General features: G+C 43.1%; 1 long non-coding RNA gene across 1 annotated transcript in view; it reads right to left on the reverse strand.

Annotated features, from left to right (window-relative positions):
- Positions 1-21,487, reverse strand: part of LOC144669469 (uncharacterized) — a 39,798-nt gene that overhangs the window by 13,047 nt on the left and 5,264 nt on the right. Inside the window, exon 2 of the long non-coding RNA XR_013573672.1 lies at positions 2,945-3,178. This is a non-coding gene — a long non-coding RNA (uncharacterized LOC144669469). The remainder of the gene's footprint in view (positions 1-2,944; positions 3,179-21,487) is intronic.

The raw sequence follows: 21,487 nt of genomic DNA on the forward strand, positions 1-21,487 counted from the left end.
CCTAAAGCATGTCATGTCGCCATGTAGATTGTGACTCAGAGTGGAACCTTAGCTAGAAGGTTCTTTTGTTTAATTTATGTGCGCGTGTGTTTGCTGACATAAGCAGGCAGTTCAGCTGGATTTCACGACAGAAAGACAGCTGGAAGATTTGCCCTCGCTTGTAACTCGTGGAAAAATCTACAGTGGTCCTCTCAGAGCCTTGTGACAGAAAGCAGTCAGCAGAGTTAGCTCGGAAAGCTGTTGGATATCTGCTAGCAACCACAGTCATGAGGTTGGTAAAGGAAAAGGTGGAGGATTACATAGCCAAAAAACTAATGGAAGGACCCTATAGAATCTAATCTTGGAGAATAGCTGGAATACTACGGAGAATTAAACTGAATTCTGGAGCTCTGTGGCATACCTTTTGGGTTGGTCCCAGGAAAAGTGAATGAACCTTCAAGATTTTGCAAGGGAATTCATTGGCAGGTGGCCAGGGGGGGTATTGAGGGGAGGAGTAAAAGAGTAGAACTGAGTTTATAGCATAAGTCTTTACAAGTTATAGTGTTAAGTTAATAATGCTTACTTTGTTTAATTGCTTTTGATATACAATGAAGTTTGTTTTTGTTTATAAATGTGAAATCTTGCGGTGTGGTTCCGTTGGTTAACTGTTGGGTATTTGGATTTCTCCTTTAAACAACAATGGCACCCCACAGGATGGTAACACTGCAGATGTCCCCAGTGTATATTATGTGATTGGCTCATGGTACCCTGAAGACAACTAGGGATGGGCAATAAATGTGACCTGCTCAGCATTGCCCCTCCTCTGAAAACAACGTGTCCTCGAATATTGCTGAAAAGAGAGACAGATTGCTGAAGCTTACCATCTTGCACTCATCAGGACAAATTCAAGAATGCCAAATTTCAAACATTCACAACCATTTATACCAAAGGAGAAAAGGTGCTGATTGGTTGGAAAGGCAATTGGCCTAGGCGTTGCCATGGAGAAAGCAACAAGGGATGAGAGGTTCCCCCAACTCCTGGGTAATTCAAAAAAGATGCAAGGCTTGAACATATTCCTTTTGTTTGCAGAGAATAAGTCTCTGTGTATGAATGTATGTTTTTTTATTTCTAGCAAGCATTAAAGAGCCATGTTACGAGCTGGACTGATTATCTTAAATTGGTTGTTAGTGTAGCTATTAGCGCACTCAGGATTGTTCAACAACTGTACTTTCCTTTTCTGTGACTATCCTTGGTGTAAAAGGAGCAGGCATCCAATGTGAAGCAAGACTCTACAGAATGTATACCTCCTCCTGCCCCAAGACAGTTATGTTCACCTGCATTAATCTAAGTAATATGAATTAGTCTTAATGGAGCTTTCATACTGGGGTTAGTTGGGTTGAGGGTATTGCCCCTCCTACATATATCAAATAAGATTTGAAACAAGCCTGAGAACATTTGCTGAATTCTGTAAGGCCAGCATCCCCTTACATCCCCTAATCCCAATATAAAAGCAGTTACTGAGGCAACAGGAGCCTCTACTGGCTCCTTCTCTCCACTTGACCCTCATCTGACCTCATGCAAACCATAGACAAGATCATCAGCTCCTCTTCACTTGCCTCTTGAAGAAGGATTTCAGGCCATTAAGGTTTGAAAAGGTAATAAATCTGGGCTGTGTGATGACATTCCCTTTCACTCCCTCCTGTGAGAAAGGGAGATTTACTTGGAGGAACACCTTTTTGAAATTAAACATTTCTATTTCAGGCCATCAACACCCATCTTTCTTATTGCATTTATTGTCCTATATTTCTCCTCTCTACCTTCTCCTCCTGGGGTATTATTCTGCCACTGGCGCTTTGCTGAAATAGCCTTTCTTCTGAATGAATCTAAATTGTTGGCACCTCTAGGTTATTTGACCTCAGGGACATTACAGTTCCTCTCTGCACATAAGCGCTGTCCACAGGAATTGGAGGGGCATGGACATCAGTAAGGTTAATCCAACTGAAACATTGTTTAGTCAAACAAGCAGATATCAGGCAGAAAGTAAATTATGATGGAAATGTTTAATTTCAAAAAGGTGAATATTGCTAAAAAGATGGTAAATGTCCCTTTCTCACAGGAGGAAGTGAAAGGGATGTCATCAGACAGCCCAGATTTATTACCTTTTCAAACCTTAAACTTTCAGGCCTACATTGCTGGAAATTCTTTACGTCAAACCTTCTCCCTCCCACATTTATACAGGGAATGATTAAGTGACCTTTCTGGGAATGCGCAACAGCTAACTTCTCAAGCAACTTCACTTATTTTATTGGAGAACACAAATATGAAGTGGCCTGGAGCAATATTCTCGGGAAAGGTGCGAGTATATGCCAGCAATCTGGAATGTTCTGCATATTAAAATTAAAAGGCTGCTCACAGCTTTTGTGAAATTTCAATGATTTTTTTAAATGGAAGCTGCTTGTGGACAAATAAATAGTGTCCAAAGGCATTTGTTGTTGTAATATGCCTTTAAGGGATTGCAGCATGACATCACTATAAAGGAAGTATGTTGTACAATCCAGGTTTAGTTTCACTTTTGCTTTGAGCAGAGAGTGTACACAAACAACCCTGCTACTGGTGTCTTCCAGATTTATATCTATATATATCTCATGTGCCTAATCTAAATGAATGAACCTACAATGTTTTTGCTCAATCCCGTATGAGCGATTGGTGGCTTTATATCATTATAAAAACATAACAGTAACCTGCCCAGTGCCAAGAAAATCTAGACGGAAAACTGCCCAGCACCAATCTCAAGACAACCAAGTCTAAAGTATGATTACATAGTATGAGCCAAAACTTGTGCACTAATTACAGATTGAGATGCACTCAATGAGGCTGACAGATTGGACCATTCTCCATTTTAATGGAAACAAGACAAACTGAGGAATCTATGCTGAGCCAGTCCCTGAAAGTGTCTCTCACTCACCATACATTTTTCCTTCATCCGATAGGATAATTTTCCGTCTGCCACATGGTGGGTAGATGGCCAACGCTTCCTGGAAGCTCTGCTCGATGTCAGGACTCCACACTCCCTCTGCGTCATTGTCCATACTCTTCTCGAGCGAGTCACTCATTGTCTCCGAGTTGCGTTCAGGGCTTGCGCCCTCACTCCAGCTGTTTGCCTCTATTTTAACTGTGGGGTGGGGGCTGCACAGCACATCTGAGAGAATAAAGTAAAACATTTCAGGAATTGGTAAATACACTTAAAAAGTTGCACCTCAACAAGGAATGGATTTGTGCCATTTCATCGGGCTCGTTAGGAACATAATATTTGTCTCAGGGCTCAGCTATTCCAGTGCTGAAATCCCATATTGCTGGTTATTTTTATTCTTTCTCCTTTGGCTTCCCTCTTCCCTTCTCAACTTGAAGAGATCCTGTAATTAACTTACAGAAGGAGAACATGGGTGGAGGAGGGAAAAAAGGAGTCGGTGTTTGGGAGAGGCAAAGAAACAAAATACAAGTTGGAGCATTGGCAGGTGACAAATCATCGGCCAAAAAATGGTTTTTGGATTAAATTTCTATTTTTACCCTCGACATTTACCTCCTTGATCTTCACCACAGGCAAGTATCTATATTGTTATGTTCACAGGTTATCCTGGACTCCAGAACTCCACAGCTACACGTAAAATGTCAGCACTGTAGTCACCAGACTCAGCGAGAGATATATATGTCAGGAAAGTTTATAGGCAATTCCCCCACACATGGAGAGTAGCATCCACCAAAACCAAAAGGAGTATCAAAGGGAAAGGATTTTCTATTAACATTAGGATTTTCTCAGGGAAAATGAACTAACTCAGCACAGAGGCCAGTTTGCAACTATCTAGGCCATCGTGGCTTAGCCCATCAATCCCTCACCCCCTCATGTTCATTTTTACCAAATAAGGCAACAGGGAAGCTATTCAGGTGAATTCTGCTGCCGGAGGTTGGGGGGAGCGGGGGCTTGAATTTACTTTAGTTCTCCCATCTAATAAAACATTTTGACACTTCACAACTTAACCTTCTGATCTCAAAATTTCATAATCTCTTCTGAAGTATTTCGGTTTGCTACTATCCTGCTCTTTCTACTTATCTACCCACTATCACATTCTCCTATGAGCTCATGGCCTTTTTAAGAATTTCCACAGCAACATGACAAGTGTTTGCACAGGGCGCTTTGTTTTCCTGACATATCCATGTCATTTTAATGATGAAAAGGCAAATGGGATTCACACCAATTGTAAACCAAAAATTGGCCAAAATCATTACAGTATCAAAATGCTGTAACAGACGATCATATCCACTGAGTGGAACACAAAAAGCAGGATTGATTGAGAAAAGTGGAACAGTTTCAGCACTACCAAGCTTGTAAGAAAGATAGCGCAATAATCCTGGACAAATCAACTTGGCAGAAGTAACTTGGAGGCTTGAGTTCATGGAATGCATTGGAGATACTTTTCCAGACCAATACATCATGGAACCAGCCAGGGAAGAGCCTGCAAGAGGCAACAACTGTCCTTTGCCTCTCCACCCATCCCCAAACACTGTCTAAGGCCCCAAATATTCCTTCAAGGTGAAACAGCAATTTATTTGGACTCCTTTCAATGTAGCGTACTGGATTCACCGCTAGTAATGTGGGCCCCTCAACAGCGAGGAGAGCAAAGACAATTTGAGAGATCACTGTGGGGAACACTTCCGTTCAGTACACAAGCATGACCCTGAACTTTTGGTCGCCTGTCAGTTTAATTGTTTGATACACTCCACTCTGACCGGCCATTGGCTTCCCATATTGTTCCAATGAAGCTCAGTTGAAACTGGAGGAATAGCACTTCGGTAAAGCTGTGCCACCTTCTGGATTCAACACCAAGTGCAACAATTTCAGATCCCCTCCTCTTCACCCATATATTGTTTCTGGACAGCAGCTTCCATCGATCATTCTGCTTTTACTATTTACACCTCCTCTAGATGGATCTTTTGTTTCTTTACCTTTTCCATTACCATCCCCTTCGGGCTCGCACCATCATCCCTATTGTCATTTAATCTCTCCTGTTTTCCACCTGATCACAGACCTTCCCTTTTGTTCTTTAACCCCGCCTCCCACCTTTCCCTGCTTTTAAAATTGTTTTAAAACTCGTTATATTTCTTTTTCCAGTCTGATGGTTGGTCATTGATCTGAAACATTAACTGTTTCCCTCGCTCCGTGGACGCTGTCAGAACTGCTGAGTATTTCCACTGTGAGTATGTCGAAACTTTTCGACTTGCATCATCAGGACAATTTGCAAGAATACCAAATGTAATGGGAAGAACAATTTATACTGCATCAGAAGAGAGTGCTGATCAGTTGGCAAGTGGACTCTGACTTAAACAAAGCTTGGTAGTTAACTGCCAGTCATTAGCTAACTGGTGCATTCTCCATGGTGACACCTCTGCTAATCAGTCCACTTGCCAACCAATAAGTACTCTCTTCTCATGAAGTATAAATTGTTCTCTTTACATTTGATATTCTTGTAAATTGTCCTGATGAGTGCAGGATAAAAAGCTTTGACAACATGTGACTTTTTTGCATCAATAACTCAAGTGCTGTACTACCAGATAACTATTTAATTTCCACTATTTTCTGTTTTTATTAGGAAGGAGGCTATTTTAGGTTTGTCTTGTATAATGAGATAGGGTTAATTAATAATCCCATTGTAAGAGATCCTCTGGGAAAGAGTGATCATAATAGAATAGAATTTTACATTGAGTTCAAGAGTGACATACTTAACTCCAAAACAGGAGTGTTAAACTTAATAAAGCCAATTATATAGGTCTGAGGGGCTGAGTTGGCTAAGGTAGATTGGATAATTTTATTAAAATGTCTGATGGTAGTTAAGCAATGGTGAATATTTGAAAAATATTTAACAACTTTCATTGAATATACTTTCCATTGAGAAATAAAAACTCAAGAAAAGTGAACATCTGTGGCTAACTAAAGAGGTTAAGGATAAAAAGAGGTTTAGAATGTTACCAAAAAGAACAGTAAGCCTGAGGATTGGGAGAATTTTCAATATGAGCAAAGGATGATCAAAAATTGATAAAGAGGGAGAAAATAGCAAGAAATAGAAGTCAGATTGCAAGACTGTCAACAAGGATGAAAAAAGAGAGAAGCAAAAGCAGAAACTGATCCTTTCATTGCTGCGGCAGGAGACATTATAATGAAGAATCAGGAAAGGGTAGGCACTAAATACATTGTAAAAGACAGACAAAAATACTAGAAACAGTAGAGAAACAAAGAGTCTAATGAGAGTGAGGAACTTAAACATACAAACGTACGAATTAGGAGAAGGAGGAGGCCATTTGGCCCCTTGAGCCTGCTGCATCATTCAATAAGATCATGGCCAATCGGATTGTGGCCACAACTCTACATCCACCTGTCCCCGATAACCTTTGACCCCCTTGTTGGTCAAGAATCTAAGTACCTTCGCCTTAAAAATATTCATTGATCCTTCATCCACCGTTCTCTGGGGAAGAGAGTTCCAAAGATTCATGACCCTCAGAGAAAAAAATTCTTATCTCCGTCTTAAACAGGGGACCCCTTATTTTTAAGCTGTGTCCCCTAGTTCTAGTCTCTCCCTCAGGGGGAAACATTCATTCAGCATCCATCCTGTCAAGTCCATTCAGAATCTAAAGTAAAAGCAAAATACTGCGGATGCTGGAAATCTGAAACAAAAACAGAAAATGCTGGAAAAACTTAACAGGTCTAACAGCATCGGTGGAGAGAGAAACAAGAGTTAAGTCCGGATGACTCTTGTTCAGAATCTTATATGTTTCAATGAGATCACTTCTCTGATCTCCAATGGACACAGGCCCAGCCTGTCCAACCTCTCCTCATAAGATAAACAAACCCACACAATCCCAGGAGTCAGTCAAGTGAACCTTCTCTGAACTACTTCTAACGCATTTAAATTCTTTCTTAAATAAGGAGATCTAAACTGTACACAGCACTCTAGATGTGGTCTCACCAATGCCCTGTACAACCGTAGCAAAATATCCCTATTATTCCTCTCCTTTTGGATTAAACAACAACATTCCATTTGCCTTCCTAATCGCTTCCCGTACCTGCATGCTAACTTTTCCTGATTCATGTATCAGGACACCCAGATCCCTCTGTACCTCAGAAAGGTTGGACAGACTGGGCTTGTTTCCACTGGAGTTTAGAAGAGTGAGGGTTGATTTGATTGAAGTATACAAGATCCTGAACGGCGTTGACAAGATGGACTTCGAAAGGGTGTTTCGCCTTGTGGGTGAGTCCAGAACTAGTAGGCACTGTTTTAACAACGGCAATCTCAGCCCTGTCGACCCTGCAAATTCCTCCTTACTAACATTGTTGGTTCCCTCACCACCTGCTGCAGACCCAGTCTAGCAGCTATGTCCTTTAGGACTCGGCCAGCTCGGTCAGTATTGGTGCTACCGAGCCACTCTTGGTGATGGACATTGAAGTTCCCCACCCAGAGCACATTCTGTGCCCTTGCCACCCTCAGTGCTTCCTCCAAGTGCTGTTCAACATGGAGAAGCACTGATTCATCAGCTGAGGGAGGGCGGTATGTGGTGATCAGCAGAAGATTTCTTTGGCCATGTTCGACCTGATGTCATGAGACTTCATGAGGTCTGGAGTCGATGTTGAGGACTCCCAGGGCAACCCCCTCCCGACTGTATACCACAGCCTCACCTCTGCTGGGCCTGTCCTGCTGGTGGGACAGGATATGCCCAGAGATGGTGATGGTGGTGTATGGGACATTATCTGTAAGGTATGATTCTGTGAGGATGACTATGTCAGGCTGTTGCTTGACTAGTCTGTGAGACACGTCTCCCAATTTTGGCACTAGCCCCCAGATGTTAGTAAGAAGGAATTTGCAGGGTTTACAGTGCTGAGATTGCCGTTGTTGTTTCCGGTGTCTAGGTCGATGCCGGGTGGTCTGTCTGGTTTCATTCCTTTTAGTCTTTGTAGTGGTTTGTTACAACTGAGTGACCTGCTCGGCCATTTCAGAGTCACCCACATTGCTGTGGGTCTGGAGTCACATGTAGGCCAGACCAGGTAAGGACGGCAGATTTCCTTCCCTAAAGGACATTAGTGAACCAGATGGGTTTTTACGACAATCGACAATGGTTTTGTAGTCTTCATCAGACTTTTAATTTCAGATTTTTATTGATTTCAGATTTCACCATCTGCCGTGTGGGATTCAAACCTGGGTCCCCAGAGCATTACCCTGGGTCTCTGGATTACTAGCCCAGTGACAATCCCACTACACCATCGCCTCAAACAGAGTTGGGTCGAAACTAACAGTGAAGAGGACATGAACTGAATCTTTCTAGGCTCATGGATTTGGAGGCAGGGAGCCTGGAGAAGTATTGGGATTGTGTTGGGTTAGCTCCCCAGTGCTGCCCCAGCTCCGCTCTTCCTTTGCCAGGGTGGGGCTGCCTCAGGAATCCGCAATCTGCTCCATGGAAGGGGACAGACAATTAAGCCAATTTAGGCCCAAGCAAAGGCCATTCTCCCCCACCACTGTAAATGTTCCCACATCGCACAGCACTCCCCCAACCCCCACCCACTCTCATAAACCCAGCATCTGGAGATGGACTCTCGCTCTGACTCTCACTGTGAGCTCAGCAGCCATGGGTGGCTGAAATAACTGGCAGGATCAAGGGCCTTCAATGCTCATCGGGGTCCAGGAGTCTCAAGAGGGTCAACTCCCCATCTTGAGACCAGGACTTTGTCATCATTTCTATTGGAGAGGGAGGCCTGCCTGAGTACCTCCATTTTGAGGTGCCCCCGAGCTCTCCGTCTTCTCCAGCAGCACCAGCCTCTCCCTGTGGAGCACTGCGGCCTTCCTGCAGTTCCTTAACTCCACTTTCCTGTCTGTTCCCCATAACCCTCAATTCCCTTGTTGTTCAACAATCTCTCCAACTCAGCCTTTAGGATATTGAATGACCCGATCTCCGCTGCTCTCTGGGGGAGAGAGTTCCTAAGACTAATGACCCTCTGCGAAGGAAATTCCCCTCATCTTCATCTTAAATAGGAATCCCCTTATTTTTAAACCATGCCCTCTAGTTTTAGATTCTCCTATGAGGGGAAATGTCAAGGCCCCTCAGAATCTTATATGTTTCAATAAGATCACCTCTAATTCTTCTAAACTCCAATGGGTAAAGGCCCAACCTGCTCAACCTCTCCTCATAAGACAGCCCCCTTCATCCCAAGAACCAGCCGAGTGCACCTTGTCTGAACTGCTTCCTGTGCAAGTCCATCCCTCCTTAAATAAGACCAAAACTCTACACAGTACTCCAGGTGTGATCTCACTAATGCCCTGTACAGTTGCAGCAAGACTTCCCTATTTTTATACTCCATCGCCTTGCAATTTATGCCAACGTCCCTGTTGCCTTCTCAACCACTTGCTGTACCTGCATATAACTTTTTGTGATTCATGCACGAGGACACCAGATCCCTCTGTACTGTAGCACTCTGTGGTCTCTGTCTATTTAAATAATATTTTGCTTTTCTATTCTTCCACTTTGATAGGAAGAAGTGAAAATGGAATGCTTTTTACAAGATGTGAAGCTACTAACACTCATGTTCAGAGGGATTTGGATATCCTTGTTGTGAGGGAATCTATATTTTTAAATGCAGGCAGACCCTACCTCAAAACAGAAGCTGAACTGAAAATGAAACTGAAAGGAAAGCGGAAAAGGTAAACAGAAATGAAACTGCTCAGTCTCTCAGGAAATCAGGAGCTAGTTGAAGCTGGGAAATCAAAATTAAAACTTGTTGAAAGATATAAAAGGACAGAAATCAGTCCAAGCTGATCAGGAGCAGTTGTTGAACCCACTAAATGCAGTGCAAGCAAGACAGTCCACATGCAGAAGCTGAGAATTAGTTACTGCAGCTGTTTCTGTTACTGGAAGATATCATTGGTGAGTTGACCTCATCCAGACCAAGTTGAGCAGGTTCTGAAGACATGTGCTATTTGTGGTGAAGACTGTGCCCATGGATCTCGGGTTGGTTGTGTGCTGCTGTCAGCTGTGATCAGACTCACTCCAATAAGGAAGAGCTGAAATTCCTCATGAGGAAGAGAGAGTTTGAAGGACTTTGTGACTGAGTCTGATCACTAAACTCCGAGTGGACTGCTAAGACAATTCATAAGACCTGTCTTAGTTGTATCTGCCATTAATATGTAATTTATAGTTTTTATTTGACCAGAATTTGCCTGTTAATTCATGTTTAACTCATGTTAATTCTAGGTTAGAGTATAGGATAGATAGTATTCAGCCTTTGCTTTGTTGACTCTTGTATAGTAAAAAAAATTCTTCTGCTTTGAACCATGGAACCCATGGCTTCGATCCCTTAGTGAATAACTGGGATTTCAAATTTCATCTACTTTAAAAAAAAGTTACTGGTCTCTACAGAGATCAGAACATGAAACACAGAAACTTAATATGTAAGTACAGCAAACAATTAAATGATAAATGGTATGTTGGCCTTTATTGGAGGATATTTTGGAATACAAGAATAAGGAAGTCTTGCTACAATTGTATAGGGCACTGGCAAGACCAGGTCTGGAGTACTGTGCACTACTTTGATCTCTGTGCCTAAGGAAGGATGTACTTGCTGTAAAGGTGGTGTATTGACGGTTTACTAGATTGATTTCTGGGATGAGAGGGTTGTCCAATCAGGAGAGATGGAGCAAAATGGACCTTTACTCTCTGGAGTTTAGTAGGATGAAAAGTGATCTCATTGAAACGTACAAGATTCTGAAGGGGTTTGACAGGGTAGACACTGAGAAGTTGCTCCCTCTGGCTGGGGAATCTAGATCATGGGAACACAATCTCAGGATAAGGAGCTGATTATTTAGAATGGAGATGGTGAGAAATTTCTTACTCAGGTTGTGAATCTTTGGTATTTTCTAACTCAGAGCTGTGGATTCTCAATTGTTGAATATATTTAAGACTGAGATCAATAGATTTTTGGATACAGAAGGAATTGGGGAAATGGGATTCAGGTGAGAAAGTGGATTTTCGGTTAAAGATTATCCATGACTCAACTGAATGGCAGAGGATGATCCAGAGGCTGAGTGCTCCTGCATGGTAATCTCAAGCCTATGCTACAATCATTGGGTGTGGGTTAGTTACACATCACAGATCCCCACGCCTATTTTCAGTGCCATTGAATTTAGCTTCCTTTGATTGTTAGTCACAATATATCAGGTTTTTGTGCCCAACTCTCTGCACTTTTCTCCATCTGTCTAGAGAATAGCATAAGAACCAAGGGAGGCCATGAATAGAGCCCCAGCTATATTAACATTAGTTTTTAATTAAACGATTACACCTTAAACTGCTGCATTCTTTAATGTTCCTCCAAGATATCCGTGCTCCTGTAATGCTGACCACTTGAACATCCCTGATTTTTAACATTCCACTGTTGGTGCTGTGTTTACAGCTGCCAAAGCTCCAAGTTCTAGAGTTCTCTCCACCGCGCTTTAAAACTTCTTTTAAAACAATCCTTTGGTCATCTGCCTTAATATCTCCTTATGCAGCCTGGTGTTAAATTCACTTTCTCATGCTCTTGTGAAGCCTTGAGGGGCAGGAGGAGGCTATTTGGCCCCTCTAGCCTGCTCCACTATTCAATAAGACCATGGCTGATCTGACTGGGGCCTTATCTCCAATTTCTTGCCCACCCCCCACCCCATAATCCTCGACTTCCTTGTAGACCAAAAAATCTGTCATGGGACATTTTATTTAGGTTAAAGGCACTATATAAATACAACAAAAACAAAAATAGCTGGAAAAACTCAGCAGGTCTGACAGCATCTGTGGAGAGAGAGAGAGAGAGACACAGTTAACGTTTCGAGTCTGTCTGACTCTTCAACATGTTGTTGTGATAGAAATCCCAGAATACCCAGGGAGCTGACAGTATTGTTGACCCTGGTGTCAAACAGTAAGAGTAAGTTAGTGAAGTTAATGGAATTGGTTTTGGTAACTGTAAGGAGGTATGTCTTGTTAATACAGTCTCATGTAATGTGGTATATCATAGCCGGAGGGCATATTATAGAGAGTGCACTTTATACACACGCTGAGATTGTTTAGCGAATCAGCACAGATAAAACTCTTTATAATCCTAATTTATTGCTTCAAACTGTTTTTAACTCCAGTGCTAGACCTGCCCCACCAGTATTGCCGCCTTGGTATCATATAAACCAAAATGTTCTCTGCAGAGACAGCAGGAGTTTGAAAACAGAATCTATAGTTTACAGCTGAAGGCTTTTCACAATGGGCAAAGTTCAACATTCTCAAAATCCACCATGACACTTTACTGAACCTCCAGTTACAGCATCGGACTGGCCTTAAACAATGTGAGCGGTTGCAGTGTGTCCGAGGGCTCTGGTATGAAGCATGTGTAGCTGAACCTAACTGAATAGTTTTGAAGGGCATTGTGAAGAAATTATTTTTACAGTGAGTCCTTCTTTAGCATCTCTCATTTGGAACAGCTGCTATAGAGACCAACACCACCTGTTACAGATCTTAATGGAACACAGCAAAGGCAAGGAGTAAACTGGCTGACAACAGGCACAGGCTCAGACCTTCCATCAAACACTCAGGCTGACAGCCGCCACTGATATCATTCGCTTTCTTCATGTGGAAAAACAACTCAACGACTCGTTAAAAGCTTATAAAACGTTCTCAATGAAAGATTAATGTAAACGTAAAAACATCTATTTTTAAAGGAATAGCAGATCAATGGGCACTATCAGTATGTGGTAAATAAACAGTTGAAAACAGTTCTAATTATATCAGCTTGTAATTTAGCGTCTCATTGTCAGCCGTGGTTCAGTTTTTAACACTCTCGCCTCTGAATCACAACGTTGTGGGTTCAAGTCCCACTCTAGGATTTGAGCACAAACATCAAATGACACTCCAGCACAGTGCCGAGGGAGCGGCGCAGAGCCGAGGGAGCGGCGCAGGGCCGAGGGAGCGGCGGAGTGCCGAGGGAGCGGCGCAGGGCCGAGGGAGCGGCGCAGGGCCGAGGGAGCGGCGCAGGGCCGAGGGAGCGGCGTAGGGCCGAGGGAGCGCCGCGGCGCAGTGCCGAGGGAGCACCGCGGCGCAGTGCCGAGGGAGCACCGCGGCGCAGTGCCGAGGGAGCGGCGCAGTGCCGAGGGAGCGGCGCAGTGCCGAGGGAGCGGCGCAATGCTGAGGGATATATTGATATTCTTGCAAAGTGTCCTGATGAGTGCAAGACAAAAAGCTTCGACATGTCTCTTTCTTCAGCAATAATTTAACATCAAAAGAATGAAAGGAGGTTGATTGATTTGTTCAGAGTTGTTAAAGCATGAAAACTCCTGTCCAAATTATATCAATGGATATATTAAATGTGAATGTAAATATATCTATAATATGTGAACCGTGTATCTCACACTTAACTGATCTCCATTGCTCCTCACACTAAAAGGATATCTTCTATTTGCACTTGTTTCAAATGGGCAACACCTGTCTAAAATAATATGCCCCGCCATGTTTAACCGATTTCCAGAATATCGGATTCAAACATAATTTTCTATCACTTGCTGTGCTCCTCTGAGGTCACTTTAGTAAAACCCCCAATCAAACATGGGGATTATAGTCTGTGCTACAAGTGAGGACTGATGGCCTGTGATTCTCTCCATGGACAATGACCTTCTGATGCTCACTGCTTTTATACGGCTGGGTTACCACTGGTGCCTCCCAACATGCTGGCAAAAGCAACTATAGAGTCAACTCAGGGCATTCACCAATCTTCATGGGAATATCACCAAAACATCACCAGCACCAATGGAACTGGTACCAACACTGGCTCTCATGTGGGGGGATGGAAGGGGGAATAAATGAAAAATGACAGTGGGCAATAAATACTGGCCTAGCCAGCGATACCCACATCCCATAAATGAATTTTTAAAAAAGTAAACAGAACACGGTCCCAGGTCCATTGTGCAACTTGGTCACTGGTCTGGAGGCAAAACCTGCTTTACTGAGCAATGTTAAGAGGATTACAGGAAAATGGGTTGTATTTATTAGAGGAGAAGGGTTCCAGTGAGTTACACTTTTTCTGATAAATACAACGAGAGAGAGAGCGAGAGAGAAAGAGAGAGAGAGAGAGAGAGAGAGCGCAAGAGAGAGAGAGAGAGAGATAGCGAGAGAAAGAGAGCGAGAGAGAGAGAAAGAGAGAGAGAGTGAGAAAGAGAGAGAGAGAGAGAGCAAGAGAGAGCGAGTGCACACCCCTGCACATCTTGCTGACAAAGCTCAATCAACCCTTCAGCTATGGCTCTGCAGAATTGGTTCCAATCATTTTATTTATATGAGAAAGATCCTTTTATTTGCTTCAGAGAGTGAACTGCATTTCAAAGAATCATAGAAACTCTATAGTATGAAGGAGGCCATTTAGCCTGAAGTGTCTGTGCTACCCTTTTGAAAGAACAGTCATGTTTAGTCCCATGTTCTTGCTTTTTGTCCGTAAAACTAAGTTCCTCATCTTCAAGAACATGTTCAATTCCCTTTTAAAATTATTTATGGAATTAGCTTCCACCACAGCATTCCAGAACTCCATGAAAAGATCCCTCCCATGCCAATGATTTCTGAGTGAGGACCTCTAGTATTGACCTACCGCTTACTCCATTAAAGCGTTCCATCATCCTGGAGAATCTCTGTGAGGTCACCTCTCAATCTTCTCTGTTCCAAGGAGAACAGTCCTAACTTTTCCAACCTCTCCTCATAATGGAAGTTCTTCATCCATGGAAATGTTCCTCTGTAGCCTTACTTAGGTCTTCCTATCTCTCCGGAAGTGTGATGCACAGAATTGTCCAAAACACTCTAGTTGAGCCCTAACCAGCACTTTAGTAAATTCTACCATGGTCACATTGCTTTCATATTATTTCCTCAATTTATAAACTCCAAGTAACCTGAACACTTTTAACCACCTTACCAACGTGCTCTGCCATTGTTCCCAATCGCTGTTCCAAACTCCTTTCCCTTGATGTTGACTGGCCATGTTTGTGATTAAGCCAGTCCGTTTGATTTCTGCCATCACTGACCACCTATTTCCACCTCTGTAACATCACCCGACCTTGCCTGTCTCAGCTCATCTACTGCGGAAACCTTCATTCATGCCTTTGTTACCTCTTGGCTATTCTGACACACGCCTGGCTGGTCTCACCTTATACCCTCCATAGAACTGAGGTCATTCAAAGCTTAGCTGTCTGTGTTTTAACTTGCAGCAAGTCCCATTTCCCTATCACATCTCTGCTCGCTGGCCCCTGGTCAAGCAATGTCTTGATTTTAAAATTCTCATCCTCATTTTCAAATCCCTCCATGACCTTACCCCTCCCTATCTCTGTAATCTCCTCCAGCTACACAAACTTCAGGGGCAGCATTCTGTGCGTGTCAGGCGGGCGGTGTGGGAGCGGGCGCAGACGCGGGCCTGATCGGGTCCACGCCGCCATTTTACGTGGGCTAAGGTCGGTCCAGTGTGACGTGCACCTGGAAACGCTCTGCACACCCTGTGCGGGCCGGGGGTGGGGGTGGGGGGGCGGGGGGCGGGGGGGTGGCTGCCTAAGTCAGGGTGTGAAAAACAGAAAAAAAGATTTGAAGAGAATATTCGGACATGTCCCCTCATGTGAAACTGTCGCATGAACTGGGACATGTGCATTAATTTCAATAAAAAAAATTTTCAAACTTTAAAATGATTCACGAAACCTCATCCCGCCCGTGGACGAGGCTCCATGTAAAATGCAAAGGCCGCCTGGGCTCTCCGTCGGCCCCCGTTAATTATTTTAATTGACAGTTAAATGGCCTTAATAGGCCTTGGAGAGTTTGGTGGGTGCGCAGCAGAGTCGAGTGCCCCCCTGCTGAGCCGAAAGTCTGAATGACGCGCGGTGACGTTGGGACACACGCCCAACATCATCCCCCCGCTCACCCAGTCGAAGACTCAGCCCCAGATACCTGCACTCCTCATTTTGGCCTCGTGCATTTTCAATTGTAATTTAACATAATCCTAATGGGCCTCAGTGTCATACTTTGTTTTATAATGCTCCTGTGACATGCCTTGGGACCTTTCATTATGTTTAAGGCGCTATATAAATAGAAGTTGTTGTTGCCATCTTTAAAGAACAAAGAACAAAGAAAAGTACAGCACAGGAACAGGCCCTTCGGCCCTCCAAGCCTGCGCCGATCATATTGCCCGTCAACCAAAACATTTTGCACTTCCGGGGTCCGTATCCCTCTATTCCCATCCTATTCATGTATTTGTCAAGCTGCCTCTTAAACACCACTATCGTACCTGCTTCCACCACCTCCTCTGGCAGCGAATTCCAGTCACTCACTACCCTCTGCGTAAAATACTTGCCCCGCACATCTCCTCTATAGTTTTCTCCTCTCACCTTAAATCTATGTCTCCTAGTAATGGACTTTTCCACCCTGGGAAAAAAGCTTCTGACTATCTACTCTGTCCATGCCACTCAATTTTGTAAACTTCTATCAAGTCGCCCCTCAATCTCCGTCGCTCTAGTGAGAACAATCCGAGTTTCTCCAACCTCTCCTCATAGCTAATAACCTCCAGACAAGGCAGCATCCTGGTAAACCTCCTCTGCATCCTCTCCAATGCCTCCATATCCTTCTGGTAATGTGGCTACCCAGAATTGCACGCAATATTCCAAGTGTGGCCTAACCAAGGTTCTATACAGCTGCAGCATGACTTCCCAGCTTTTATACTCAATAACCCTCCCAATGAAGGCAAGCATGCCATATGCCTTCCTGACTACCTTAACCACCTGCGTTGCCACTTTCAGTGACCTGTGGACCTGTACACCCAGATCCCTCTGCCCGTCGATGTACTTAAGGGTTCTGACATTTACTGTATAATTCCTAACTGTATTAGACCTTCCAAAATGCATTATGCATTACCTCGCATTTGTCCGGATTAAACTCCATCTGCCATTGTCCACTCAAGTCTCCAACCGATCTATATCCCGTTATATCCTTTGACAATCCTCTTCACTATCTGCAACTCCTCCAACCTTAGTGTCATCTGCAAACTTACTAATTAGCCCAGTTACATTTTCCTCCAAATCATTTATGTATACTACAAACAGCAAAGGTCCCAGCACTGATCCCTGCGGAACTCCACTAGTCACAGCTCTCCATTCAGAAAAGCACCCTTCCACTGCTACCCTCTATCTTCTATGACCAAGCCAATTCTGTATCCATCTTGCCAGCTCACCTCTGATCCCGTGCGACTTTACCTTCTGTACCAGTCTGCCATGAGGGACCTTGTCAAAGGCCTTACTGAAATCCATGTATATAAAATCCACTGCAACTTCCATCGTCGATCATCTTTGTCACTTCCTCGAAAAACTCGATCAAGTTAGTGAGACACGACCTCCCCTTCACAAAACCATGCTGCCTCTCACTAATACGCCCATTTGCTTCCAAATGGTAGTAAATCCTGTCACGAAGAATCTTCTCCAATAATTTCCCTACCACTGACTTAAGGCTCACCTGCCTGTAACTTCCTGGATTATCCCTGCTACCCTTCTTAAACAATGGAACAATATTGGCCATTCTCCAGTCCTCTGGGACCTCACCCGTTTAAAGATCCGTGTATATGGACACCAAGGTCTCTGCTCATTTATACTTTCTTCCTATATTAGCTCTTACAAAAGTGCATCAAATCTCCCATTTGCCACATTTCTGCTCATTTCACTATCCTGTCTGTCATCCTGAAGCCTACAATTCCCACACTGTCAAATTTTGTATCATCTCCAGACCTTTTAATGGTGTTTCAATATCAAAGCCTAGATCGTTTATAAAAATTGAAGGGTGATGCACTAAAAACTAACCTTAGTGAGCGCCATTACAAAACACTACCAACCTGAACACCTCCCCATCACCCTTTGCTTCCTTTCCCTGAGCCAAATTTGCATCCATACGGCCACTTTCTCTTTAATTCTATGGGCTTCTACCTTTGTAGATAGGTCCCAGAGCATCTTATTCATCTACTGTCTCAGCCCAGAGTGCATTATACTGATAGACTTAGTGAAGGAAGGATGAAAAGAGGCTTGAGTGGAGCATAATGGTGGTATGGTCTGGTAGGGCTGAATGGCCTGTTTATGTGCTGTGTATTCAATGTATTTCAGTTGAGGGATGAGCGTTCGGTGTGAATCATTGATGTTTATTGCTTATTGTTTCTGGCCATGTTGTGAGAGGTGCAAAAGTGAAAATCTGAAGAGTGCTGATGCTACAGCACAGTTACACTGCATCTAGACCCCTGATGCTGCATACGCTGCTGATCTTTTGGAAGTTGGTAGCTTGATGTCAGTGATGAGACGTTCAGAAATTACACCATCATGAATTTACAGTATAGAAGCTTAAAAATAATCAGGAACATGCAAAATGGTCTCCTAACATTGGTTAGAACATAAGAAATAGTTGCTGGTGTAGGCCATTCAGCCCCTCAAACCTGCTCTGCTAGCAGAGAGCAAATGGCTTACTTGAAGATAACTATATACTTGTATCTAAAGTACACCTACGTATAACAATAATTACTTGCATTTACATAGCACCTCTCGCGTGGTAAAATATCCCAAATCAGATGAGCTTCATTAAAGTTTACAGCAAGTCACCAAAGGGGATATTAGAACAGGAGAGGTAGAGAATTGCTCAGGTAATGGGATGAAGGTTATAGGATAGAATTCCAGGGCTCAGGGTGTGGGAAGCTGAAAGCATGGTTGCCAATAGTGGTGCAATAAAAATCAGGGATGTGCAAGAGGTCAGAATTGGAGGTGAGCAGAGATCTCAGAAGACTATATGCTCAAGGAGATTACAGAGATAGGGAGGGCTGAAGCTGTGGAGGGTCTCGAAAAGAAGGATAAGAAGTTTTAAAAGAATTTACAAAGAGAATTTTGGCTCTTCACTTTTCCAGACATTAGAGTGTGAGAGCTGGAATTATAATCATGGCTGCTTCCTATAACCACAAGGGACAGCTGAACTCAGTCATTCAAGCCTTAGGGTATCACATCTAACACAGGATTAGTTTCATTGGGTTTCAGGAGAAAACCCTTGGAGATGAATGGGGATATTTTGGAGTTTTTGACAAAGTAAACAGGTAATCTCCACCTCCCCAAATGTTCAACAAACCTTCAATATTCATTTCTAAAATCTTCACATCACATCCTGACAAACCAAACTCATTATGTTGGACTATCCTCACAAAGAGGCTGATCTCAGACAGAATCCGATTAAGAATTCTTGAAGCCCCAACCATCAAGGACATTCCGGCACCTCCCCACATCCCTTCCCCTTAATCCATTAAAACACAAGGGTGTAGTCAAATGCGGAAAGAAATAAGATCGTAGAATAACACACTGCATTGATCATAAAGAAAGAATAAGTCTTGCATTACTAGAGTGCTTTTCCAAACTTGGAACATGCCAAAGCACTTTACAGACATGCTTTAAGTATAGAGACTGTTGTAATGTTGCCAATCAGACCATAATATACATTGCTTAAGTTTCCAAACAGTAAAGAGAAAATAGACTCTTAGCCAAAATTCCAAATATATTTTTTGTTATTCCCATTCAAGAATCCCTTAGGCTTCCACATGTTGGTATCTGTTTGTAAAAAGCAGAGCTTCTCGATATTAGTCCTGAATTTGCCTATTGTGTTCGAACCTGCTTCTTTGCCTCAAACAGACCCTGATTCAATAGTAAAAGTCTCACAGTCATTTTGTTACAAATTTTAAAAAGAAAAGATAATTGAAATTTCAATCTTTAAGTGAGTGTAATGGGCATAACATCTGTTGAAGTACAAATTACACTTCTTCAATCATGTTCAGTTTCAGGGGCAGGGTGATTCAGCAAAGGCCAAAAAAAATGTTCAAGGTGTCCTGTATGGAAAATTCCCCAAAGGAGACTCCAATAACACATTAAAATGTAACATAGGCACTGTACCCAGTGCCTCCATCAGCACATGTAGTAAAACCTTTTGGATAAATACACAGCTCACTGTAGACACTGCAAGGCTCCAGCCAACAGCTTCAAGCAGCAACACAAACCGAGGGGGAAAACTGAACTCATCAACTGCGTCAAAAACCCAACTTCTATTCAGTGTAAAATATCCAATGATTAAAGAGCAAACTGGGGCATTTCTCCACAGCACCAGCTTAATTAACAGCACAGATTCCATAGCAGGAAAATCCTGCCTGACTAACCACCTTGATTTCTTCAAGGAAGTGACAATCCAGATGGGCTGTGGGAAGCACTATGGAGTGGGAGACCTTGACTTCCAAAAGGCATTTGACAAAGTTCCATATGAAAAGCTAAACTCAAAGCATTCGGATTGAGGATAGAAATTGGCTGATGGGTACAAAACACTGAATATTGATTAGAGAAGCCATGTCTGAATGATTGAGCAGGTGAAAGTGTAATTTATACTTATACTTCAATTTAATATACCATATTCACTGCTCACAATGTGGTTTCTGCTATATTGAGAAGATTGGATGCAGATTGGGTGATCACTTTACAGAACACGGCTGTTCAGTCCATGAGCTCCCAGTCACCTGTCGTTTTAATATCCAGCTCCACCCCCACTTGAATCCCTCTGTTGTCAGCTTCCTACACTGTTCTAATCAATGTGAGGTCAAGGAAAAGCACCTTACCTTTTCAATTAGGCACTTTACAGCCTTTTGGACTCAACATTGAATTGAACAATTTTAGATCATAACATCTGACCCCATTGTGTTTTGTGTTTTTGGACAGCAGCTGTTGGTAATGATTCTACTTTTCAATTTACACCTCCTTCCGACACATCTCTCGTCTCTTGTCCCATTATCACCCCCTTTGCCTTACACCATCATCCCTTTTGTCATTTAATCCCTCCTATGTTCCACTGCATCACAGACTATTTCATCCTCCTCTACCCCACCCTCTTTCCATAATTGCTTTAAACTGTTTCCAGTTCCGACAAAAGATCATTGACCTAGAACATTAACTTTTTTCTCACTGCAGATTTGTTCAGTATTCCCAGTGGTGCTGTGGAGGGTGTAGGACAGTCCGGGATTGGGGGGGTAGGGTGGGGGGTACAGGCAGAGTAGTCTCTAGGGTACAGTGAATCGGGGTGATCACCCCGGGCCCCATACTTTGGGAGGACGCACACTTTAACATTACAGTGTCAGGTGTAATACAGCCTGCAGTATAGACCAACTGATTTGTCGTCTCTTGCACTCTAAGCTCAAAATGAATGTTTACTGGTGGATATAAGCAAATAAACTCATAAAAGCAGAGGAGAAAGCAGATTCAAACTGTATGAAGTGGGATAAATCTCTGCCAAGGCAGCAGGCTAGGTACTCGGAACCGTGGTCTGAGCTCAGCACCAACTCTCGGAGACGGGATCACTGACCTTGGTGGATGCAGCAGAGTGGCTTTTATTCCAACTCTCATTC

The sequence above is a fragment of the Cetorhinus maximus genome, chromosome 29 (genome assembly GCF_964194155.1).
Source record: "Cetorhinus maximus chromosome 29, sCetMax3.hap1.1, whole genome shotgun sequence".
Lineage (NCBI taxonomy): Eukaryota > Metazoa > Chordata > Chondrichthyes > Lamniformes > Cetorhinidae > Cetorhinus > Cetorhinus maximus.